At 45.7% G+C, this 26,660-nt stretch overlaps 1 protein-coding gene across 1 annotated transcript in view; it reads left to right on the top strand.

Moving 5' to 3' along the window:
• FAM135B (family with sequence similarity 135 member B) overlaps positions 1–26,660 on the top strand; it is a gene marked incomplete at both ends in the record, with an annotated part of 167,716 nt that overhangs the window by 39,848 nt on the left and 101,208 nt on the right. The gene's annotated exons all lie outside the window — the stretch shown is intronic.

The following is a 26,660-nucleotide window of genomic DNA, read 5'->3' as shown; positions in this document are numbered from 1 at the left end:
TTGACAGTGATATTATGGTGAGTAAAACTGCATGCAGTTGAATAACCACAAAGTGGGAGTGTAGATGTGATGACCTGTTTAGCTCCACCTGGGAGGAGGAGTGGGAGATTCGGGGCAGAGTAGGCTACTTGGACCATGCAAGGGACAGTCAGGGGAGGCTGATGGTTTATGGGCAACAGGTTGACTCAAGCCTGTGATACAGAAAGAGAAAGATACTGGAGACCACCGGCTCCTCCCCTGACTCTGGAAAGAGTCAAGCATTAAGTAGTAGTCAAGGCTCCACATTTCCAGGGAGGTCCTTCTCTTCCACTCTTCACTCTACTCCTCTCTCCAGGAAATAAATCAGGCATCTAAGACTGGTGGTCACTCCCTCTCCTATGTGCATTCAGGACGCCTGCAGTTCCCCACTGTGCTACCACCTGTGTCATGCCCCTTCCCCAGCCCAGCTTCTGCCAGAAGAAGGTTCATGGTGGTGAATGAGAAAGTAGAAGATTCGAACCCAAATCTTGCAGGAACTAGTCATGTGATCCTAGGCGTTAACAACTTGAGCTTCATTTCCTCACCTGAAACATGAGGATAAATATCCATCCTCTGTAGGACTTTGTCTTAGACATTGTAGCTCTAATTTTGTTTATTTGGTTGGGTCCTCTCTCTTTTCTTCTTGGTGAGCCTGGCCAGAGGTTTGTCAATTTTGTTTACCCTTTCAAAGAACCTGTTCTTGGTTTAACCGATTCTTTTTCTGCTGTTTTTTAAATCTTGATTTATTTCCTCTCTGATCTTTATTATCTCCTTCCTTCTGCTGACTTTAGGTTTTGTTTGTTCTTCTTTTTCTAATTCTTTTAGGTGGAGGGTTAGGTTGTTTATTTGACATTCTTCTTGTTTCTTAAAGAAGGCTTGTATCACTATGAACTTTCCTCTAAGAACTGCTTTTGCTGCATCCCATAGATTTTATATGGTTGTGCATCTTGGAGATTATAAATGAAAAGGGCGTTTCATATTTTACAGAGATTATTAAGGTAAATGTCCCAGGTTAGGAACTGGCACAAAGTAAGTGTCCAATCAGATGTGTGAGTGGTCATCTGATCAGGGGTTTGAAGCTGGGTTCTGGTCTCAGGGACAAGGCTGGACCTGGAAGTCAGGTGGGACTAATGCCTAGCTGACTTGATGGATGCCATCCCCAGGTCCCTGACAAAAGACTCTGCTTCTTCTCATGACTGTGTAGCTCAAGAGCTCAGTCCCTGTCTCTGGCTGAGCTGTCTCTTGGAGCTGAGAGGCCCAGCTGTGAGGATCAGAGGACTGCTGGGCGTCCAACAGCTGGCAGAGCCCAGCAAGTAGCTTGGGGAAAGGAGAACTCCTGCTGGTGCTGCACAGAGACAAAAAAAAGAAAAACGAAATGCAGTTTGGGGAAAAAAAGGCTATTTTCTTCTTTGGTCTAGTTTGAGATGGGGATAATTGTGGTCCACTTGGTAGGCCCTTGAGTTAACATGAGTATGATATTTAGAACAGAAGGCCCATATGGAGGTCAGCAGTAATTACAATAGGGATGGCTCCATGGGTGAGGAATAGATAGTGTTTGCGATTTCTTCCTCAAGGTGAATTTTCCAATTTTAGTGTTTTCAGTTAGACATTGCCTGATTACAAAGCACTCCGAAGCTTAGTGGTTCAAAACAACAATTTATTCTTGATGTTTTGAGTTGGCTGGGTTCAGCCAGGCCATTTGTGCACTGCTTTCAGCTGGGATCTCAGTGGAGGACAGGTTACCCACTATCATAATATCAAACGTGTCTTCACACACATCTGATCCCCCAGTTAAGGTGGCTGAACTGCCTAAGGGAACGGTCCAGCTGTCTCCAGTTGGGTGTCCAACTTCTTCTATGGTAGCTCAGGTCACCAAGGGAAAGAAAGTGGAAGATTCCAGGTCTCTTAAGGGCTAGGCTGGGAAATGGCACAGGGTCTGTCCTCCACATTCCATTGGTCAAGGCCAATTGCAAGGCCAGTCCAGCTTCAAGGCAGGAGTGGAATAGTCTCCAACCCTTCATGGAGCAACTTCTGTATGTACAGCAAAGGGAGAATGTTTCGGCAGTCATATTTACATCCAGTCACCCAGACATACTTCCCATTACCTGCATGTAGTTCTCAGTAAAAAAGAAAAAAAAATATATGTTTAGTCGAGTACTGATATATTGAGAAATCACCAGAAGGAGTCAAAACACTTGATGTCGTTGACACTTATTAGTTGAGTGATCTTATTGGGACAAATCATTTAATTTGTTTTTTTGGTTGCATTTATCTCTAAAACAGAAATAGGAAAAGCTTTCTCTGTCTAAAGAGGCAGAATTCAGGATTGGTGCAGGACACACATTCAGAAATTTCTGGGTTCAAATCCTGCTTCCGACTCTTCTCAGCCATGTGGATTTAGGAAAGTTATTTTAGCCAATTTGGTTTTTTGGGTTCTTCATCTATAAAGTGGGGCTGGTAGGAGGTCCCTACTTCATAGGTTTATGTTAAGGTTGGAATGAATTATGCAAGGAAATGACTAGAATGGTCCTGGCATACAGTAAGCCCACAATAACCACTAGCAAGAGTAAGTGATGCTATTATGCATTCAGTAGTTGTTTACTTAGCAGCATCTGCCCCAGGCTGGTCCCATGGAACACATCCCTGGGGATGAGAAGATTCCTTCCTGCTCTGGAGGCACCCACAGTCTTCCTGGGGAGATAGAAGTTTCACACTAACAAATACAGTAGAGGTGGAAGCTGACACAGCTCATCTGAGACAATGAGAGCTGGAAGGGTGAGCATGAGTTGGCCGTGCAGGCAAAGGAAGGGAAGGATGTTCTCGGCAGAGGTACCAGGCCCCGATATCCCTGTGACCTGAAGAAGGGTGTTCTTGGGATGACGAGAGATCTGGCGTGGCAGGTGATAAGGATGGGGACAAAATGAGAAGAGAAACCTTGTCAGCCAGGTTTGGAGACCATGATGTGCCATGTTGAGCAGATTGATTTCGTCTCAGAGGCACAGCCAGATGAAATGAAAACACTCGGAAGACATAAATCCAGTGCTGTTCAAGCACAAGATGTTGCTGCACAAATTAAGGGGCAGAATTATACAGTCTTACTCTCTTTTTAGATATGTCTGTTCTCTGGTAGCCATATGATATGGAAATGTGTTTCAACTATGTAGGTGATTTGGATTCTGCTCCTCTAGATGGGAAATACTTTGTCATTGGGTTTTCCAATGATTTGATTTGATTCTGTGAATAAGAAAAAATAGTAACTCCCCATGTGAAATGTAGCCATAACCTGTATACTATGGTGTTTTCTTTTCTTCTGTACTTTTTAAAAAGGTGACTTGGGAAAGGTTTCTGTGGTAAATGGATAGTTCCTTCTTGTCTGAGGTAGCAACATATCTTGTAGAATAGACTAGGACAGGCTGTGAGCTTGCACCAGGTAAGAGCCGTCCTCCCCGGGCATTCTAGAAAGATCACCACATTACAGAAGGGACATGTCATGTGTGTGAACAGGTGACTGTACCCCAACTGTAACAGTGCATCACATCTGCTCATGGCACTTGGTGCCAGGCATAAAGGGAGCTACTTCTCTGTAGATGTGGAAGAGTGGGTGACTTGGGCCAGTGGCCAGTACGACTCTAAAGCCCACTGGGTCTTGGTCATCACTCCAAATAGAAAAGTATAAATTGTAGGTGATCCTCTAATGGTTCACTGACACCAGGATATCCCTGGGCTGTTCCAAAACTTTTCAGGTTCCTCCTATAAGCCGAAGTCCTGGGTGCCAAGAGGTACAGAGATGGATGGTCAATGAAAATATAAGGGTTAAGGTATTCCAGGAAGAGAAACCAGAAGTAAGAAATTTTAAAAAAATGTGATTCTGCTTGCTTCAAAGGCTTACATTTTGTGGGTCTCACAGATTTGTTCTCTCTTTTCTTCTGAGTTCAGGGTTACAGGTAATTGGCATGTCTGCATCTGTGAATGAATGTTATGGATACTTAGCCTTGGCTGTTTCCTTCCACCAAAATGATGCTATTTAATAGGTTTTGCAGTCCTTCCTACCTGGAGGTGTTAAAAAAATATTATTTTCCCTTAGAGGGATGATCACTTAAGGGAAAATAGGGGGAGGAGGAGGGATACTGCTTAAGCCAATGGAGGCTGTGCTAGGTGATTCGGCACAAACGGGCATCTGCTAGTCACCACTCATCCAAGCAGGAGAAAGGATGAGCATTGAATTGTGGAAACGTGTAAAAATTGCCATGATTAGTTTTAGTAATGTTTTGAGAGGTAATTTCCCTTTCCATTAAGCAGAAGCTTTTATGAGTTTCACCGTGTTAAGGGGTGGGGAGAGACATTTACTCTTCAAATGAATCAAACTAACTTCTTTTCAGGGTCCATTAAAGTACCCCTACATATCAAATATGCTTGTTTTCATGGAGAATATTAAGCAGGTAAAACATTCCAGCTCCCAGGCTCTGAGTGCCCACCTGGGGCCGGAGGAGAGTGCTGCTCAGGGCTGTCAGGAAGGATGTGCCTGGGTGAGCCCAAGCTTGAAGGATGCTCTCCCCTCTGGTCCTCGCAGCAGTCATCTGAGAAACACTGAAGCCAGGGCCCCTCACCTTGGACTCCCAGTGCAAGCTGGGAATCTGCTCTGCCAGCTGGTCCGGTGACCCAGCTCCCTGGGGGTCCAAGTCAGAATTGTTGCCTATCCTTTGTCCTTGAGATCAAATCTTAAAGTCTGCTTGACCTCCAAGGTTCTCCTTTGGGAAGCTTTCTTCTTTCTCTTGTACCATGGCTCATGCCTCTCTGCCTCTGCTTTTGCTTTTCATGCCTATCCCTCCCTTCCTCACCCTTTCACCCCGCTAGTCCACTAGGCTGGCAGAAAGGATTTATGCTGGTTCTCCAAGGGTGGTCCCTTGCCCCTGGCAGAATTGCTCATTCCCTGTCTGAACATCCTCTTCACTACCTGTACACACACAGCACGTGCCCCTCCCCAATTTGGGTGCTTCTCCTGCCCCTTTGCTCTCAGTACCTGCACCTGGGACTTTGCTTTGGATGACCGCCCCAGGCTCCCAGAAGCACTCTTCCCAAGATCTGAACTTGCCTGGGAGTTTGAAGCCCACTGTCCCCCATCCCCTCCCCACCCAACCCCTGCCATGCCAGTGAGTATTAGTGCAGGGATACAGAAGCCCATCTCCCATCTCACGATGGGACAGACTGAGATGTAGCTCACCCTCCAGAGTCCCCTGCAGGGTCAGGCTGGCGCTGCCTTCTTGGGGACCTTTACTGAAATGCACCCTTGCCTGTCTTCCTTCCTTTCCCTGCTCCGTGTCCCCACGTCCCAGGTGGTCTCACTGGGCACACCTGTACTAAATCACCTGCACACAAGTCCTCTTCTCTGGATCTGCTGTTTATCATCTGTATCCAGAAACCACTAGAAGAGGTACTGCAGTTCATTCATTATCATATAGGAGGTGTGGTGTGAAGTTAGCCAGACCTGCGTTCACCTGGGTTCCCTGTGACCCTGAGCCAGTAGCCTTTGGGTTTAGTCCCCTGTAGAAATGACCCTGAAGGGCTGTTTTGGGGATCAGTTAAATTACTGTATATGGGTAGTGAATGGACTTCCTGTCGCATTGGGAGCCTGCATGTACACCTACACATCAAAGCGTGACCTCCTTGATCACCCTCCTGCCATGTTTTTCAGGGATGGTCCCCTAATCTATCCCACATTTAAGGCATTTTCTGTGGAGATGCTTACACAGCATCAAATCCCAGATTCTAAAGCCGGCTGTCTATGAGGCACAGTTGACACAGAGCTTGATGGCTGACCCTGCTCTCCTGGAGCTCAAGGACTGGGGTGGGGGACCACGGGGTGAGTGACAAAGTCTCAGGAGGAGGGAGGCCCTGGGGGTCCAGGGCTTAGGACAGCCTTCCCTGGAAGGCCTGACTGCTGTCTTCCTGAGTCTGTCTTCTGTGAGCACACCTGACCTCCAGGTGTCCCGACTGTAGGTCCAGGTCGTCAGTGCAAATCTCTCTGTGCTCAGAAAGTGAGCAGAGTCCCGCCATCGGGTCTTCACAGCCTCCGCTGCCCTGCCATCGGCACACCTGCCCTGCTGCTTCCGTCCACGCTGAGCAAGGCTCCTGGGCCCCCTGCCTGCTCTTCACTCAGACAGCAGTACCCCCAGCGCGCACCTGCGCAGCAAAGCTGCACCTGGGGAACCGCATTTCAGGGAAACACACCTAGAGAAAAAGGCGAGGGAGAACACAGGCTCCCTGAAGCATAGGCCAGAGAAGATACACACACATCAGAGCCGCTTCTCTTGCAGATGAGAGAGAACAATCTTTATCTCTGGAGCACTACACACAGGCTCCAGAACCAGGTGGCTGAGTCCCAGTCACTCTGGGTGACCTTGGGCTTGTTTCTCACCTCCCTGTGCCTCATTTTCCTCCTCTGTAACATGGGAATAGTGATAACAACAACAACAATAATAGTAATAATAATAATACCTTCTTCATAGGGTTGTAAGAATTTAAAATATTAATTCACGTAAGCACGCAGAAGGGAGCCTGACATCCTAAGCCCTCAATAAATCCTGGCTATTTTTTTAAAATTTAAATTCTATTTTTTATTAGGATATGATCTGGCAGCATCCCTTTATTTAGTTATTTTTTTCTTTTTTTGCGGTTCGCGGGCCTCTCACTGTCGTGGCCTCTCCCGTTGCGGAGCAGAGGCTCCGGACGCACAGGCTCCGCGGCCATGGCTCACGGGATCTTCCCGGACCGGGGCACGAGCCCGTGTCCCCTGCATCGGCAGGCGGACTCCCAACCACTGCGCCACCAGGGAAGCCCTGTATGTGTTTTGTTGTTGTTGTTGTTGTTGTTGTTTTTGTGGTACGCGGGCCTCTCACTGTCATGGCCTCTCCCGTGGCGGAGCACAGGCTCCGGACGCGCAGGCTCAGCGGCCATGGCTCACGGGCCCAGCCGCTCCGCGGCATGTGGGATCTTCCCGGACCCGGGCACAAACCCATGTCCCCTGCATCGGCAGGCGGACTCTCAACCACTGCGCCACCGGGGAAGCCCCATGTGGATTTTGTTTAATTCAAGGGAGCACACAGAGGAAGAGTCAGGTGTACCAGAACCTCTGGTTCTGGGGAGGTTCTGGGAGGGAGGAGGAATATATTTAAGGGTAAAAGTCCTGCTAATGGAGATTCCCCACACTGGGCGCCAGACCCATTTCAAAACCACTATCAAGTCTTGCTCTTGCCTTTTTATAGAGTGGCTTTGATTCATGGTGCTATTTATGTGCACCCAGTAAAAAATGAGGAAAGTATTACTTGAGGCTTCACTCAGAGCAAAATTCCCCGACAGCTGCCCAATGGTTTGAACAAGAGCCATTTTAAAGCAGAGTAGGGTTGTCCTGGAGAGTGGGGTTACTGGATCAGGCTTTCTCACAGATTGGCTTTCCATGCATCTATCAGATAACCCTTTCTTTCTAAGGACAGCCCAAGATAAGAGGATGGATTTATGTTAAAACTGCTCATGCTGTGAGGGAAGGGATGTGGGAACAGATGCATATGTATGACTGATTCACTTTGTTATAAAGCAGAAACTAATTAAAAAAATTAAAAAAAAAACCTGCTCATGCTGGAAAATTAACAGAAAATTCCTATCTTACCTTTACATATCCGTAGGGTATTTGGACAGTTACAGAAACAGGATTTCCCACTTTGTCCTGGTAGCTAGTTCTGAAGATCCCAAGGAGAGGCTATGAGGAACACATAATCTCTGAAGAGTATGGCTTTTACTCAGAATGTTCTTGAAAGAAAAGCATGAGAGTTTTGTTTCTTTTTATTCCATTAATTTTTTTTGTAATACTACATCCACTTTAAATAGACAGTGAATTTTTTTTTTTTTTTTTTTTTTTTTGCAGTACGCGGGCTTCTCACTTTTGCGGCCTCTCCTGTTGTGGAGCACAGGCTCTGGGCGCGCAGGCTTAGCGGCCATGGCTCACGGGCCCAGCCGCTCCGCGGCATGTGGGATCTTCCCTGACCGGGGCACGAACCCGTGTCCCCTGCATCGGCAGGCGGACTCTCAACCACTGCGCCACCAGGGAAGCCCAAGACAGTGATTTTTTAAAGACTTTACTTAGCATGACCCAGCACGTACATATTCTCAGGGAAACTTGGTAATATAGATGCACAGAGCCATTCAGCCTGAGAATTTTTTAAAAAAATTTATTTTACTGCAGTATAGTTGATTTACACTGTTGTAAATTCCTGCTGTTCTGCAAAGTGATTCAGTTATACATATATATACATTCTTTTTCATATTCTTTTCCATTATGGTTTATGCCAGGATATTGACTATAATTCCCTGTGCTGTGCAGTAGGACCTTGTTGTTTATCCATCCTCTATATAATAGTTTGCATCTGCTCATCCCACACTCCCAGTCCATCCCTTCCCCACCTCACCTCCCCCTTGGCAACCACTAGTCTGTTCTCCATGTCTGTGAATCTATTTCGTAGATATGTTCATTCATGTCGTATTTTAGAATCCACATATAAGCGATAGCATATGATCTTTGTCTTTCTCTGTCTGACTTACTTCACTTAGTATGATCATCTCTAGGTCCATCCATGTGGCTGCACATCAGCCTGAGAAGTTTTCAGTCCATATCCAATGCAGTGATCTTTCTCCATCACTCTCAGGACTCAACTCATTTTAGTTCACCACTGCCAAAGGCTGACCTGCATCACCTTCACACAAAAGCCAGGGTAGTGCTTTTTACAGATAATTTGGATTATGTTGGACCGCTACTGAAAGTCTTCTAATGATGATGATGATGACACAGAATGCTTAATATACACCAGGCCCTGTTCTGTATTCTTTGCATATATTAAATTTTCTCACTTCTCACAACTCCACAGGGTAGGTGCTATTATTATCCCCACTTTATAGATGAAGGTACTGATGTGCACATCTGGGAAGAGGCTGGGTTAAGGTCCCATTCAGGCAGTCTGGCTCTTAACTACTGCATCACATTGCTTCTTGCAGACCTTCGAACAAACTACAAAGTCCTTAGTAGGTCCTGATTGGCCCCTGTATGGTCTGATCCTTGACTTTCCCCTTAAACGCATCTTCTACATTCTTCCCCATCACTCTTACTCTTCCTTGAATCACCAAGCTCATTCCCAACTCAGAGCTTCTGAACTTAGGGGGTCCTTCCACTGTGAAGTTGGTCATTCCTCTCACCATCTTCACCTAGCTTGTTTTCTCAGTGAATCCAGGTCAGGTCTCTGCTCAGGTGTCACCTCCTCAGAGAGGCTTCTTGCCCAGTTATTTAAAAAAAAATAGATTTCCTGTTATAACCCAATTTCTTATTCTGCTTTATTTTTCTTCATACCACTTCAGCTAGTTTTATTACATATATATTTATTGTCTGTGTCTCCTCTAAAATTTGATAATAATGCTACTTTCAGTAAATCATCACTGAGTGTTTTCTATGTGCCACGAAAGAGAATATTTCAAATATGTTACGTATTTATGTGTATGGATTTACCTTATTATCACACCTTCCCTAGGTGATAAGTTACAGGAATAGGTCCCATTGTATAGAAGAGGAAATTTAGGCATGGAGAGCTCATGGACTGGCTCAAGGCCTCCCAGGTAGTGAGTCTTAGAGTGAGGATGCAACCCCAGTGAGTCGGGCTCCAGGGTCTGGCAGGTCCCTACTCCACCCGCAGTGCTAAGGACAGGACTTGTGCTGAGCATCAGCTGGAGGAATAAATCAGCTGTGTTGCTAAATGGCCCTGCTACCCACCTGGTCCTGCAAGATGGGCTGGAATTACTCCTTGAACCCCGTCACCAGCACCCCCTCCACACTGCATCAAATTTCAAGTCCTATCAATTGGGACTTTCTCCTCCTCCTCGGGTCTTTCGGATCCTCTCCAAGCCCACTGACATCACTCTGGTAAGGCTCAGTCCTCTTTCCTGGGCTCAGCCTCCTCCCCAGCCTCACTCGCTTCACGCTCCAGCCCTCATCACTCCCATGGACACTGTAGTAGCAAACTCAGACCTTCAGGGGCTGCCCCGCCGGGGTCCCATGGATGTGCTTTTAGGATACTGCACGTCATCCCAATTTTACTATTTAAATATTTTCAACCTTTTTTAAAAGAGACAGTGAACCAAATGTTCATACCATTGTTTCAGTGAGTGTTTACACATGGAAGACCCATCAAAGAGCACAAAACGGCATCTATAGTCTGTCTGGGTTCAACCCTGGTTCCACATCTTTGAAACTGAAACAAGTGCCTGGTGCCTCCGTTTCCTCCACACAGGAAACTCAGCGCTGGTTCCAGGGAAGATTTATGCTGAGGTTCATTCATGCAGAGTCACCAGCAAATACCCAGAGATTAATGGGGATAAGTTTACATATGGAAGTTCTGTGGGTTTTGAAGAGAAGGCAGCCAAGGATGGCTGGGGCCCCGTGAAACCTAGGCTGAGCAGATGAAAAGAAGCTCATGAAGATGCCTGAGGAGGGCAGCCAGAGAAATGAGAGAAAAAACAAGGATGGGATTGTATTTGAAAGGGGGTCTCAGTTCATAGTACCAAATGTTTAGAGAGAGTATTTTTTTTAATTGAAGTATAGTTGATTTACAATGTTATGTTAATTTCTGCTGTACAGCATAGTGATTCAGTATATATATACATATACACATACATATTCTTTTTCATATTCTTTTCCATTATGGTTTATCACAGGATTCTGAATATAGTTCCCTGTACTATACAGTAGGACCTTGTTGTTTATGCATTCTGTATATAGTAGTTTGCATCTGCTAACCGCAAACTCCCACTCCACCCCTCCCCCACCCCCTCCTCCCCCTTGACAACCACAAGTCTGTTCTCTATGTCTGTGATCTGTTTCTGTTTAGTAGGTAAGTTCACTTGTGTCACATTTTAGATTCCACATATATAAGTGGTATCATATGGTGTTTGTCTTTCTCTTTCTAAATTCACTTAGTATGAAAATTAGAGAGAGGTTTTTGATACAGAGTAGGAAGCATCCAGTAGCTGGACATTTCTAAGCTTTATCTTCAAGGTCTTTGAAATAAAACCTTTCAAGTTTTCCCCTGACACACGCCCTGGCTCAGCCTGGGCTATTTCCCATTTCCCTCAGGAAGTAGTTGCCTCTGCTTGTTCTGTGATACCTACCAGATGTGCTTAGCCCACCCCCTCTGTTTTTTCTTGTTTATGTCCTACTATATTACCAGATCATCACATTCCTCTTCCTATTTACACAAGCTTTTTATCTTCCACGTAAGAGTGACCTTGCTTCTTAGAAGCTTCCCATATTTTATCTGAACATTCTTTGTAATTCTTACTGCTTATTACCATGTATTCATGTTGCATGTGCACCAGCGTTCCCACTAGGGTGCAGGCACCCAGAGGTAGGACACTTTATGCATCTCCCTTTGCCTGTCCTCCCCTTTGCTTCTTCGCTCCTACTTCTCCTTTAGTACTTCTCTTGAAGTCCATTTCCCCCAGCAAGCCTCCCCTGAACTGGCTGAGTGCTGGTGCCTTTGCCTTGTGGCAGTCATCATGGTGTGCATGTATTCCTGTGAAAACCACTTGACTCCTCTCTTGGTCCCTGCAGCCTAGAACTCAGTGAAGGTGGGGACCATGCTGTTATGACTCCTTTCCATTCTTAGCATGTGGCCCAGTACCCAATGCCTGGTATCCATCAGGGACAGCACTCATGTGCTATAGATAAGGAGACATTGCCTCTATAAAATTGTAGCCCTGAAGATTCAGTGTCAAAGCCACCGTGGGAACCTGCATGCCAGGTTCCTAGACCAGTGCCCTTCCTACTAGACTAGACTGTTCTCACCTTGGAGCAAAGTCTGAGAAACCCATCCCCTGGGAGCCTTTACTGTTTTTGGGTGTCAGACTTCCTTGGGCTTGTGCATTTGAGGAGTCTGGGCAAAGGGCTTCTAACCAAAGGGATGAACCAGCCATCCTGGGATTTTAGAGTTGCATCAGGAGTTGTGAGGAACTATTGTGATCTAAATCTTTCTGGTTAGTTCACTTTCATTGAGAAAAGACTCCAAAGATCATTGCCTTGAAGTCATTGAAATAGGAACCAGAGAAAATAGACTTAAGTGTGAAATACATCAGAGTTTTAGGGCCAAAAGGAACTTTAAAGATTAAGTGGACACAGAGCACCGAGCTGCTCTCCCTGTGCTATGTGGCTGCTTCCCACTAGCTATCTATTTTACATTTGGTAGTGTATATATGTCCATGCCACTCTCTCACTTCGTCCCAGCTTACCTTTCCCCCTCCCTGTGTCCTCAAGTCCATTCTCTACGTCTGCATCTTTATTCCTGTCCTGCCCATAGGTTCTTCATAACCATTTTTTTTTAGATTCCATATATATGTGTTAGCATATGGTATTTGTTTTTCTCTTTCCGACTTACTTCACTCTAGAGGGGTGGGATAGGGAGGGTGGGAGGGAGATGCAAGAGGGAGGGGATATGGGGATATATGGGTACATATAGCTGATTCACTTTGTTATACAGCAGAAACTAACACAACATTGTAAAGCAATTATACTCCAATAAAGATGTTAAAAAAAAAAGAAGGTACCAGTAGGCAACATGCAAAAAATAAAAAAAGAAAAAGAAAAATTAAGTGGAAACCTTACAGACCCAGAGTCATTAAATGAATTGACTGAGGTCGCTAGTCAATGGAAAAGCTGCTATTTTAATTTAAGAACTTGAAATCTAATGAACATTTTCACGATAAGTGATTGTTTTTGCTCCATTATGAAAAAGGCCCTCCATTTGCAGTTTGAAGAGTCAGAAATTCATTTAAAATTCCTGAGTTTTAATTTCCCCTGGGGAAGAAGAGGCCTGTTTTTTTGTTGTTCAACCAAATGGCTCAAACAGCATGAAGCTCCTAGCATGGTAAGTGGCACTCTTGAAGCAGTTGACTTTTTGGATTCTATACTCCCTTTTTCTGTCGACAATGTCCTAATTGTCCTTGGGAAGTGTCCCTCTTCCATCTTCTCAGTGGTGTGGCCTATTGATTCCCAGCTTCAGGCCTGGCTTTGATGGGCTCAAGCAATCAATATATGCCTGGGTCCTGGACAAGGACCTCCAAGGAGGGACCTGTCTTCTCTCTCTAGCCTCCTGGTTATTGGGGTGCTAGGATGATAATTCTGAGACTGCTGTGCCCATGGCCCCATTGTACAAAGAGCCTTGGGATGTCCACTGAACAGTTAAAGGGATGTGGAGAAAGAGAAGGCAGAGAGGCATTTAGGGTTTTGAGTTTCATCCCTTGGCCAAGGAATCAAGCCATACCTGAAGCTAGAGCTACTATTGGATTGAGAAGTTTTCTTTCGTGTTGAAGACAGTTTGAACTTTCTGGCCCTTGGAACAGCTGTCTCATGAATACAGATGTTTAATAAGAATTTCCTTAATTCCTCTTAATTTAAAGTAAATGTCTTTGAAGACTAGAGTAGACAGTCTGATGTCTCATAGTCCACCTTGCTTTAAGAATCACTGATTTAGTTCCGTAAGGACCTGCCAGACACAGGTTTCTCCACCAACAAGATTATAATCCCCCAGGTTGGGGAATTTGATGTAAGTCTTGGTCGCGTCCATGTTCTCCTGCAGCACTTGGCACAAGTAGGCACCCAATAACAGTGCATTTAATGGATGAAAGAACAAACTTAATTTGTTTCCCACAGGGTTCACGGGAGCTAATGGTAGAAGAGAGAATAATAAAGGAATCAACATTAATTGGCCATCTCATGAATTTGCTGCATAAGTAACACCATTCTGTCATTTTAACAATTTCAGTATTTTATGAATTGGATTACATAAGTGATCTATGACTAAATTTTCCTTGAGCACATTACAAATCAGACTACAAGTATTTTTGACCGCTATCCAAATGTGAAACCCCACCACCCATCCCCAACGAAACCATGGCTAACTTGCAGGTATACATTCTCTGCATTTCATTTCATGTTCTATTCACCAAGAGATAATGGGTAGATTTTGTTTTTGCCTTACTTTGACAAAGTCTGTTCACATATGCAGATGGAGACCGAGGTGTGCTGTGGTCATCTTACACCTGCGCCTGAGAGTTGACGGTGTTCGTCTCTTCCCAGGTTTGGTGACTTCATGTGGGTAGCTTGAAACTGGCCATGGAGGGGGTGGAGGACTGTTTGCACCAGGAAATCAGCAAACATTACAGATCAGTCCTGTTTGGAAGACAGGTTTTAGACTTGTGCTGGCACACCACTGTTCGGGGGGCATTTGTACACAATGACGGTTCAGACAACATTGCTGTGCATGCCTCCTTGTGCGAATGTGTGAGGACCTGCTCTAGATGACAAAACGCCCTGTTGCTGAAGCATCCATCGGGCATGCAGATTTAAATGAAAGAAAACTGCCAGGAGGCGTTTCAAAGTTCCAGTTCAAACTTCCACCAGCAGTTCATGAGGATATTTCCCTGCACAAATCTAGTATCTTGTTTTGTCTGCCTTTCCCTAATCACTTATGAGCTATTCTTATTTTCCCTTTTATGAGTTTCCCATGTACAACCTTTGCTGCTGTTTTTGGATACTTTGCTCCTTATTGATGTAATGTTGTCTCCTACCTCCTGCTCAACACAGCTTTGCTCATGATTCCCTGATGTATCGTGTAGAAAATATCTTCTCCTAGTCTGTAGCTTGTCCTTTATCTTTGTTTTAGACAAAGTCATGCTAACCTTTGGAGTCTGATGTTTCAAAGCTTTTGCTTCTCAGCTTAAGTTGAGCTTTCCTGTCAATCCTACAAATAGGGATGTATTCTTCCCAACAATCTATGGATATAATCAACAGTATTCCCAGTTATAGCTGGGGAAACTGAGGCTTAGGGAGGAACATGGTGGGATTGGGATTTGTATCTGGGTCTGTTTGGCTTCACCATTTTCACGTGAGCTAGTGTTCCATGCTGCTAATGGGGTGCGACCTCAGGGGTCCTGTATCAGCAGCTCCACACACCTCCCTGCTGGCTCCGCCTGCCCTGGATCTCCATCTTGTAATTGGATGTGTTTCACTCACATAGACTTTCCCTGCCGGGATCTTCTTGTCACACATGTGGTTCCCCTGAGCTGGCCTTAAAATGGCACCAGGTCAGCTCTCCCTACAGATCTCATGTCTGGTCCATACATAATGTCTCCTTTGCCTCAACAAATTCTGAACGTCTACGCTTATCCCAATGCATTAACCTCTCTCCTGCTGCATGGAGTGGCCTTAACTTTCTGAAGAGTCCAACATGCACTGGTCCTCTGGTCCCCAAACTGGACGGATCTGTATTAAGCTGTTTGGGCAGGCCCTCCGTGCTTGGATGAGAGGAGGTGACACCGCTTTTCTCTCCTCCATTGGAGGTGGTGTACATAGAGACTGACTTCATAGCAACAGCTTTCTCCAAACATCTGTATGTTTGTTCTCTCTAAGATTCTTTCTTCCCTCTCTACCTGACGCCATGTCACTCCTCTAATCGAACTGAGGAATTCAGAGGCGTGGTTCCCATCCACTCCCTTTGTGAGCCTTGCTTTTGAGTCTAACCCTTCACATTGGTTTGTAGGGTCTGTTGTGGCCACTGTCAAACTTCAGTTTTAATAGCCCATAAGATGCCTCTTTTCACCTTAAGGTCATACGCTTCCTGCACCCCAAATTAAGTGTGCCATATTCCCTTCTGTTTCTCTTTTTGTAGCATTTATGACGTTATAACTGAATGATTACTCGAGCATTTCTTTTTTTTTTTTCCTTTTGTGGTACGCGGACCTCTCACTGTTGTGGCCTCTCCCGTTGCGGAGCACAGGCTCCGGACGCGCAGGCTCAGCGGCCATGGCTCACGGGTCCAGCCGCTCCGCGGCATGTGGGATCCTCCCGGACCGGGGCACGAACCCGTGTCCCCTGCATCGGCAGGCGGACTCTCAACCACTGCGCCACCAGGGAGGCCCCTCAAGCATTTCTTTTCCCCCCTTTACCACAGTGTAAGTCCTAGGAGGACAGAAACTCGTTACTGCCACGACTCACACACCTGCTTGTCACAGCTTTGTCACTCAGTGCTGAGGTGTGGAGTCCACGGACTGGTGGATGGATGAAAGAGTGAGTAGGTGGATGACAAGAATTTCACGTCGCTTCCAGACCTCACTGAGAGATGCTTTCCCTTTCATCTAAATTCTGTTTGAAAGCTTCACCTGAGCACGCATTCTCCAGTATTGATTGCCTTGGTTTAGAGCAGTTTGGTTCAATATTGTTAAAGTTTAAAGCGCGATAAAAGCCATGACTCCTGAAAATGAACGTTCTTGTTTATCTTCATTGAAGTCGATGCACTTTGCCTCAGCCTTCTGAAATATGTGCCAGTGGATGACCCATAGTTTCATGGATTGGTAGCAATGGCACTAATAAATTTCTATTGATATTGCAAATGAATATACCAGGCACTGTGCTAGGTATTTTGTAAATACTATTTTGTCAATTCTCATAGCAGTCTTTGGAGAAAAGGATCTCAGTTTCCATTTTCAAAGGAGGAAACCGTCTCAGAGAGTTTATAAATCAGTGGAGTCAAGGAGTTGGGTGTTTCTGAATCATTGCCACAGTTACAGTGCTAGTTTTGTTTATCAAGTGGATAACTCGTTTGATGATTTTTTGTAATGATCAAATGAGAAGGAAATGATTTTTTAAAAGATATTAAAAAGTCAGTAAGGGTGGGCTCCCCTGGTGGCACAGTGGTTGAGAGTCCGCCTGCCGATGCAGGGGACACGGGTTCGTGCCCTGGTCTGGTAGGATCCCACATGCCGTGGAGCGGCTGGGCCGGTGAGCCATGGCCGCTGAGCCTGTGCATCCGGAGCCTGTGCTCTGCAACAGGAGAGGCCACAGCAGTGAGAGGCCCACGTACCGCCAAAAAAAAACAAAAACAAAAAGTCAGTAGGTTAGAGTCTTTATCCATTATTTCAAACCTAAATATATATATTTTAAAATTCCACATTCAGCAAATTTCTATCAAGCAGATAGTTCTGTTTGAGCAAGAAGAGCCTGTCTTTCACAGAAGACTTGGTCTAACGTAGGAGATTATTCAAACAGTCAAAGTCATTTTTACACGAACTAATATCACAGTACTCAGAGAGATGCCTTGTGTTATGAGGGCTTGTAATCATGGGTTTGACAAGATTTAGGGCGATGAGAGAACATTCTCTGGGGAAAGAGATGGGTGAGCAGAAGTTGGCATGATCCACAGGGAAGGGAAGGGCCACTCCAGGCAGAAGGAGTCGGCACGGGCCAAGGTGATGCAGTGACAAATGGGGACAACAGGCCACTGTGGCTGTGGAAGAGTGATCAAGGGAGCCTGGAACGAGATGAGGATAAACAGGGACAAATTGGGTCTGAGGACTGTATTAGGGCAAAAAAGTGTTTCCTGTATCCTAAAAGGAATGGAAAGCTACTGAAAGAGTCTGAGCAGGGCAGCAGCTTGATTCTATTTGTGTACTGAAAATATGCTTCCTTGGAAATGTTGTAGAGAGACAGACCAGAAGCAAGGTTGAGCAGAACGAAGGCCATTGAGCCACCCAGATGAGAAGCCAGGTGAGCACGGGCAGGTTGGTTGGTGGTTGAGATGGAGAGATGAGAGATCACACCAGAAGGTGGAGGGAGACAGTGACTCCCAGATTTCTGGTTTACACGACAAGGTGGTTCATAGAGCCATTTACTCAAATAAGGAATGTTCGAAGAGAAACCAGCATCTTAGCTTTTTTCTCTCCCTCTAGTGGTGGTTTGAAACATGTTAACTATGTGCTGCCTTTGAAAATCCAAACAGAATATCTCAAGTAGGCGACTGGACTTCAAGGTCTTGAACGTAGAGGAGAAGTCTGGGTTAGACACATGGATTTCATTGACTGGCTAAGTAGTGCATTCCGTTTTATGTACAGGACTTGGAGAATGCATAAAACAGGCCAATTTAGTGCTCTCATAGGGCTTACATTCTGGTTGGAAGAGAATACAGTCAATATGACTCCAGTAGTAACTTAAGTAAAACAAACTGTTGTAAGGGAGGTGGGGAGTGACACTGAAGGCAGCAGGGAGGTGACTTTGATAAGGAGGCAGACGAAAGCTACCCTAGAGTCAAGAGGAAACTGGTGGAACTTGATTTCACAGAGGCCACGGGAAGGGGATAGTTCAAGGAGGAAGCATTGACCGACATTGCAGAAAGTTTCTGAGAATTCAAGTACAACGTGCATTAAAACTTTCCTGGACATCTTAGTGACAGCTAGCACATTCATCACCTTGATAGGAGCTCTTTGGGTGGTGATAAGGGTCCAGAAACTAGATTTTGGGGGCACTGAAGCGTGAGTAAAATGATGAAGAAATGGAGACAGCCAGTAGAGGCATTCTTTGGGTAAGCATCACTGCTCGGGCAAGGAGGGAGAGAGAGTGATAGCCAGGAGGGCTGAGAGTTTTGGCTTTTGTATGTATGTATTTTAATTCTAATGAGAGAAAGTTGACTTCGCTTAAAAGCCATTGGATATATATGGAATCTAAAAAAAAAAAAAGTTTCTGAAGAACCTAGGGGCAGGACAGGAATAAAGATGCAGACGTAGAGAATGGACTTGAGGACATGGGGAGGGGGGAGGGGAAGCAGAAGCGGAAGCTGGGATGAAGTGAGAGAGTGGCACGGACATCTATACACTACCAAATGTAAAATAGATAGCTAGTGGGAAGCAGCCGCATAGCACAGGGAGATCAGCTCGGTGCTTTGTGACCACCTAGAGGGGTGGGATAGGGAGGGTGGGAGAGAGACCTAGGAGGGAGGAGGTATGGGGATGTATGTATATGTATAGCTGATTCACTTTGTTATACAGCAGAAACTAACACACCATTGTAAAGCAATTATACTCCAATAAAGATGTTAAAATAAAGCCATTGGGAAGGATCTAGTTTAGAAGAAGTTAATTACGTAAAATAAAGAATGGAACGCAGGGAGATGCAAGAGGGAGGGGATATGGGAACATGTATATGTATAACTGATTCACTTTGTTATAAAGCAGAAACTAATACACCATTGTAAAGCAATTATACTCCAATAAAGATGTTAAAAAAGGGGAAAATCATTACAGTCATTAAAAGTTTACTTTTTCTCAGCCCCAGTCATATGGCTGCTGAGATGAACTACATGACTGAACCCCAGGACACTCAAAGAGACATTAAATAATGAGGAGATGAGGTGTGATCACGAAGCATGTGACGCCGTGGCAGCCCAGCATGCAGTGGGGGAGGCCGACTCTGCCGGGATGCCCAAAAGGAGAGCTGCCCCCATCTCCTGCCCCCAGCTCATGCCAGGTGGGTGATGGCGGCTGTGGTGCACATCAGCAAGTTTTCACGATCACCTCTGTGCCAAAGTGGAGACGTGCAGAAAAATGAGCCTGAGAGAAGAGACCATCTGGTAATTGAATCTAAATCTGCAATAATTGATTCTGAGGACACAGACCTAGGTGTGCATTGATTTTGGAGCCCACTGGCCAAGCCTTGGCTGACACCCAGGCAGGTGCTGCTGCGACTTTCAGATGCTGTTTATAGAATTTGCCCGGACACAAAGGCATTGAAACAGCCTTGCAAACAGTCCTTCAGTGCCCCAGTGAGCACCAAGGGAGGGCGTTGAGGGGCAGGAGGAAGAGCCCTGGGCTGGATTCTAGGTTCCACTGCTAGTTCTGCCCTTGGGCTGGATTCTCCATCTTCTTGAGCCTCCCAGTTCCTATCTGTGAAATGGGTTTACAGAACTATGTGATTTCCTTTTAGCTAGTAGTCCCCACATGGATGTGTGGATTCTCAGACTTAGGATAGTGGCTCAGATGAAAAAGGAAAATTTGTCTTCCTCAATGAGGATTCAGTCTACCTTTGGAGATAACCAGGCTAATCCTCTACCTATTACTTTGCCAGAGTCTTATTGAGCACCTGGTTTATTCAAAGCACTCACCTAGGTCACAGGGAAGACACTCAAATGACCATCCTATTGTCTGTGCTTTCAAGTAGCTTGTAGAACGATGGGGGGGGGCGTGCATGTGGGTGAGGATAAGGTGATTCCAAGTTGAATAAAGTAGAAGGTGGAATACACACAACAAAGGTGTGAACATGGATAAAACGCACTGTTAATAAAAATAATGACACCAATCACTGTCTTATCTAACTTTCACGATAACGCTTTAGAAGAAGAGGTTTTTATGGTTAGTTTACACATGAAGGACATTAGGCTCAAAAAGCATAAGTAATTTGCAAGTGGAAAAATCAAAACCGCTAATTTGAAAAGATGCACGCACCCTAATGTTCATAGCAGCACTATTTACAATAGCCAAGACATGGCAGCAGCCCAAGTGTCCATGGACAGAGGAATGGATGAAGAAGATGTGATATATATATATATATATATATATAATGGAATATTAGTCGGCCATAAAAAGAATGAAATTCTGCCATTTGCAGCAATGTGGATGAACCTAGAAAATATTATGCTTAGTGAAATTAGTTAGAGGCAAATACTGTACTATTATCACTTGTATGTGGACTCTAAAAAAAAATACAAACAAATGTATATAGCGAAACAGAAACAGATTCACAGGTATAGAAAATAAACTCATAGTTACCAGAGGGGAGAGAGAAGGTGAAGGGGCAAGATAGGGGTATGGGATTAACAACCTATTTTATATAAATAGATAAGTAACAAAACTATGCTGTATAAAACAAAGGAATTGGGCTTCCCTGGTGGTGCAGTGGTTAAGAATCCGCCTGCCAATGCAGGGGACACGGGTTCGAGTCCTGGTCCAGGAAGATCCCACATGCCTCCCGCACGCAGCAACAAAGACTCAACGCAGCCAAAAATAATAAAATAACTAAATTTAAAAAAAACAAAGGAATTATACCCATTATCTTGTAATAACCTATAATGGAGTATATACTATATACTATACTTCAATAATTTTTTTTAAGAAGACTAAATGAAAAAATGTAAAAAAAAATTACACGTGAATGGAGAGTCTGGACTTGAATGCAGAGCTGATTTCAGAGCCTGGGCTACTTGTAACTACAATGAATGGGAAAATCTCCATGAGGAGGTGACATTTGCAAGGAGACACAGGTTTCTGAGATGAGGATGAGGCTATCCATTCATTAAAAAAAATATTAATTGTGTTCTTTTACGCCAGGCTCCTTGCTAGAAGCTAAGAATGCAGTGGTGAGGGATGTATTCCACAGGCTCAGAGGAGAGTCACACAGAACTTAACTGCACACAACAGGTGTTCTAAGTCAGCTGCTGCAAACTGCTCTGGGGTCAGAGGAGAGAGCAATGATCTCTGCCTGGGGCATTGAGAGAGTGTCTGAAGAAGGAACAAAACCAGCAGGGTCTATGATGACTGAGAAGAAGAAAGCTTAGTGGGAAAAAGGCCATAGGAAACAATATTCAAACAGTATGTATAGATTACCGACTTTGAGCAAGCACTGTGCTAGGACGTCTGAAAATTATCAATAACATAATTTATATTAGCTTTATTAGCTTTTATTTCTAATCAGAAATAAACTTGTATTTGACATGGTAGAAGTCACTATCAGCCAGTAACTTCCTCCCCCGAAAATAATTAAGAAAGTAGTTAGAACATTGAAAAGTAGTGTTCATTTTAGCGAACCATAGACGTTGCTTCCTGTGATCTAAGTTGGTACTCATGACCATACCATAATTAGAGATTATAGCTGCATTTTACAGAAAGCAAAGTGATGAAAGGAACATCACGTCCTTGTGATAGGGAGAAATCGAGGCACTAACCCAGACCTCTTAGCAGTGCCCCTCCCCACCAAGTCCCAGTGGTCTAAAAAGTTCTCTGACGTTCCTCACGCCATCTTGCCATATCTCTGTAATTGACCAAACACCCAGTGATCACCTGTGATGGGTTATAAGTGCACGATTCAAAAGGTGAAACTATTGGGGGAAATCATGACATTTATTCATGGGAAGAGAATGATAACGGCCTTCTTCAAGAACAGGGACTGTCTCATGTCCGCAGATCCATCACGGACCCTGGAATTCTCAATATTTTTGATGAATGGGGTGTAAGCGTGTTGAGGGGGTACAGTCAGAAATGGAGCATCTTCTGAATGCTGAGTGAACATGTAGGATCCGCATTCCCTCTAGGCTGCGACGGTCAGAGAAAGCTGCTGGAGGGGAGAGTGAAGTGGGCCAGGAAGAAGGGGGGGACGGGGTGGGGGCGGAGCAGATCCTAGCTCAGTTCCTCAGGGTCCTACTGCCTGCAGTGTCAGCACCACATGAGTGGGTGCTTGCCAAACACTCCAGCTGTGCTGAGACTGGTCCCGTTGTAGGCTGGAGCTAAGAAGTTCAGATCAAGGAATATCTCAGAGTTGGGTCAGGGCATGGGGTAGACACCCTTGTGTCCTGCATTTGCTGTGTGGGAAGTTGGAGGTCAATTACTAGGTTCAGCCGCTGCCAGGTCTGAGTCAGGGTGACCCATCAGAGTCCAGGACTCTAAGGCATGCAGACCAACTTTGAGAGCCTGGGGGTATCTAGCGATGGAGATGGTTTGCGTTAGAGAGAGGAGAGCTGGCCCTGGGGTAATTTCCACGTCCACGCATAGATGCTCCTGTGGCACTTGTTGCAGATGCACAGCAGAAGGACAAGATGCTGATGCAGGGAAGGGGGAAGTAGCGGCTGCAAGGCCACCCATGTCCTGGAGGACAGGCGCTTAGGTTCCTCTGGGCTGACACTGAGTTTAGAGGGAGAAGGAGTGAGATGAAAGCATGGGACTTCTGAGGGGCAAAAATATAACCCCTCTAGCTGCAGGGACAGGTCTCAGCAGAGAGGCTGGGCTGCCCTGCCCATGGTTTGGAGAAACCATGTTCATTTTAATGAGGGGCGATGTTCAGCCAATGCATCTGGTAGGGGCGGTTGTCAGGGTAGCCACTGCCCTCAGATGCCTAAGCTGCCCCTCCACTGGCCAGTTAGCCTGGTCCCTCTCCCAAACCCTCGCATTCCCTGTAGTCCATAAATAAAGGATTTGTGCCTGGCGCAGCAGATGGCCTCCAGGACACTGGTCATCACTGTGCCTGGTACGCATTCTGATTGGTTGGTGCCTGTGCTAACCATTTGGGGTATGTGTCCTAACAGACAGGGGTGTAATAGAGGAAGGTGAGGCATTGGAGGAGAGTCCAGGGGAGAATGGCCTTGACTGGAGGCAGCTCCACTCATTCACGGCTTGGGGAGGGGACAGTGGTGGGTTCAGCTCTTGGGGAGAGTTGGGGCCTGGGGCGCAGCTCTGTCTCTGGACTGGTCAGTCTTGGCTCAGCCGTGACCATGGGGCTGATCTTCTGGAGGGGACTTCCATCTCTGTGGAAGAGAAAGGCAGAGTGACCGCCTGTTCTTACCTACTCAGCAGTGCCTCTCGGCACTCCCTGATAATTTCCTAGCAAGTCACAACTGCCGCCTACATTCTGTGGTCTCCCGTTAAGGCCAAGGTCACCTTGGGCTGCAGAAGGGCTCTGTGCTCCTTGGAACATGCCAGGCCCATGACTGGGTGGGGATGCTGCAGCTCTTACAAAGATTTGATTAGCTGCAATTGTGCTATACTTAGTTCTCCTTGGGAAGCATATGGCCGAGGCAGATGGCTCGGGAAAGTCTGAATCACATAAACAGGGCTCTCTGCCTCCCATTTGCTGGGTCTGATAACTTTTTAACAGAATGGGTTTCAGAATTAGAAGGTGGAGCCTTGGTTATACCCCTCTCAGAAAACCCCAGGCTGTATGTTTCAGGCATACTTAGCACTGGCTGTTTGTAAGGGAACAGGATAGGTGTGGATTCCGGGTCATCTTGAGGACATAGCAGCAAACAGATCCCTGAGCAGCAAGCTGCTTGAGCCCAGATTCAGTTCACTTCCACAGATGTTTATTAAACACTGTTGCCAAATTCTCAGTGATCGGACCACTTGGAGCCTTGGTCAGTCATGCGTTTGATAAATATTTGCCTGACCTAGACTTCAGGAAAAGACCTGGCTCTGTGCTAAACCCTCACCTGGACTACAGCTTCCAAACTGGTCATTTAAGGCCAATTCAACCATAGTAGGTAATTTAGATTTTATTCTAAATGCAATGGGGGGAGGGCGGTGATGAAGTCTGGTTTATATATATATTTTTTTTTTTTTTTTTTTCTTTTTGCGGTATGCGGGCCTCTCACTGTTGTGGCCTCTCCCGTTGCGGAGCACAGGCTCCGGATGCGCAGGCCCAGCGGCCATGGCTCACGGGCCCAGCCGCTCCGCGGCATATGGGATCCTCCCAGACCGGGGCACGAACCCGTATCCCCTGCATCGGCAGGCGGACTCTCAACCACTGCGCCACCAGGGAGGCCCTGGTTTATATTTTATATGAATAGACTAAAGAGTAGTAATAGTAGAAGTAGAAATAAAGTTTTCCATATTCTCTATTGAGAGAAGATTATGAAGTGACCCAGAAGGGATTCATCAGAACCGCATTTTGAATGTAAACCCACAGGATTTATGGGGGATTGGGTGAGAGGGTAAGGGAGAAAGAGGAATCAAAGATGACCAGGAAGGGGCTTCCCTGGTGGCGCAGTGGTTGGGGATCCGCCTGCCGCTGTGGGGGGCGCGGGTTTGTGCCCCGGTCCAGGAGGATCCCGTGTGCCGCGGAGCGGCCGGGCCCGTGAGCCATGCCCGCTGAGCCTGTGCGTACGGAGCCTGTGCTCTGCAAGGGGAGAGGCCACAACAGTGAGAGGCCCGTGTACTGCAAAAAAAAAAAAAACAACACCAGAGATGACCAGGAAGTATTTTACTCTTTGTGTTTGAGAGATTGGGGGAGGGTGCTTGCTTCGGCAGCACATATGCTAAAATTGGAACGACGTCAGCATGGCCCTTGCGCAAGGATGACCGCAAATTCGTGAAGCGTTCCATGTTTTTGATTCACTTTGTTATAAAGCAGAATCTATGTTGTAAAGCAGAAACTAACACACCATTGTAAAGCAATTATACTCCAATAAGGATGTTAAAAAATTTTTATAATACCTAAAAGCAACAGGAGACTGAACAACAACAAAATTAGCCAAAAAAGAAAGAGTACTTTAAGAATGATAATGTAAAAAAAAATGATATAAAAATGAGGACCATTTTTTCTTCCATTATTTACCAATAATAAAATAACAAGAAGTACTCGATTAAAAAAAAAAGAGAGAGATTGGGGGAGGGACACAACCAAAGGTTCTATATTGGGTATGTAAGTTTATGGTGTGGATTTGATGTCAAAGGAGTAATGTTGAGAGGGCGGGGGATCAGGTCCACTCAGGAGAAAGGTGCAGCTGGAGTCAGGCATTTGGGGGTTCTCAGCTTGTGAGTGGTGTATAAAGTCTTGGAAACAGCGAGACATAGATGGAGGTCTCCAACACAGAGGTGGGAAGGGCAGGAGGAGCCATCCCAGGGGGAGCAGGGAGAGGAGAGGGAAACCATGAACGTAGCTACTTTCCATCAGCAGGCAGGTGGGGAGGGGGAAGGGGAAGCTGGGACGAAGTGAGAGAGTGGCATGGACATATATACACTGCCAAATGTAAAATAGATAGCTAGTGGGAAGCAGCCGCATAGCACAGGGAGATCAGCTCGGTGCTTTGTGACCACCTAGAGGGGTGGGATAGGGAGGGGGGAGGGAGACGTAAGAGGGAAGAGATATGGGGATGTATGTATATGTATAGGTGGTTCACTTTGTTATACAGCAGAAACTAACACACCATTGCAAAGCAATTATACTCCAATAAAGATGTTAGAAAAATAAAATTAAGATATACAATGTAAAAAAGAAAAACAAACAAACCAAAAAAAACAAACAAAGAAATAAAGAATCTTCTTCTTGCCACCCTGCTGAGTCAAATCATTATTGCCATTTTCGTCTGTGAACAAACTAAGCCTGGGAGAGTTAACATCTCACTGAAAGACCCCCAGCTATAAACAGGGAGATTCCTGAAACTCTGTCTTTCCAGGCAGTGCCCACTGCCCTGTGCCAAGCCTGCTGTCTTCCCAGGATCAAGAAACAATTGAGGATTCCCTTTCCACCTCCCTCGAGAGTTCTGCTAGCAGCTGCTAGAATTCCACTGTGGATAACGTTTCATCATCACATCAGCTGCACGTTCCTCTCCATCCAGCAGTATATTCACTGCCATTTCTCCGAGACCACCTGTTAAATGTTAGACTCTGTGCCTGGTACACTCCTAGGTCATCTCATTCAACCCTCCCAACCCTTGAACTCCCATCCCCAGGTCACAGGGGCAGAAACCGAGGTTCAGACCAGGTAAGTTCCTTGTTCACAGGTGCGCGGTGTACAAATGGCAGAGTCCTGAGGAAATCCATGTCTTTGAACTCCAATCCATTTCTTGTCGTTAAAAAAGCATGAGGGGCAAGGCCATGGACTGGACTCTGTAATTAGAACACAAATGGAAACACCTGAGACTGCACAGGGGTTAGGACCGATCGGAAGGAAGCCCAACAGGGGAAGTCTTGGGCGACTGGAGTGTGTTAGAGGCGGCCCTCTGGCCTTTTACTTTAGAAATTACATA

This window comes from Mesoplodon bidens (genome assembly GCF_964165515.1).
Source record: "Mesoplodon bidens genome assembly, chromosome: 16".
Classification (NCBI taxonomy): Eukaryota; Metazoa; Chordata; class Mammalia; order Artiodactyla; family Ziphiidae; genus Mesoplodon; species Mesoplodon bidens.
This window is presented reverse-complemented; position numbering and strand designations above follow the sequence as displayed.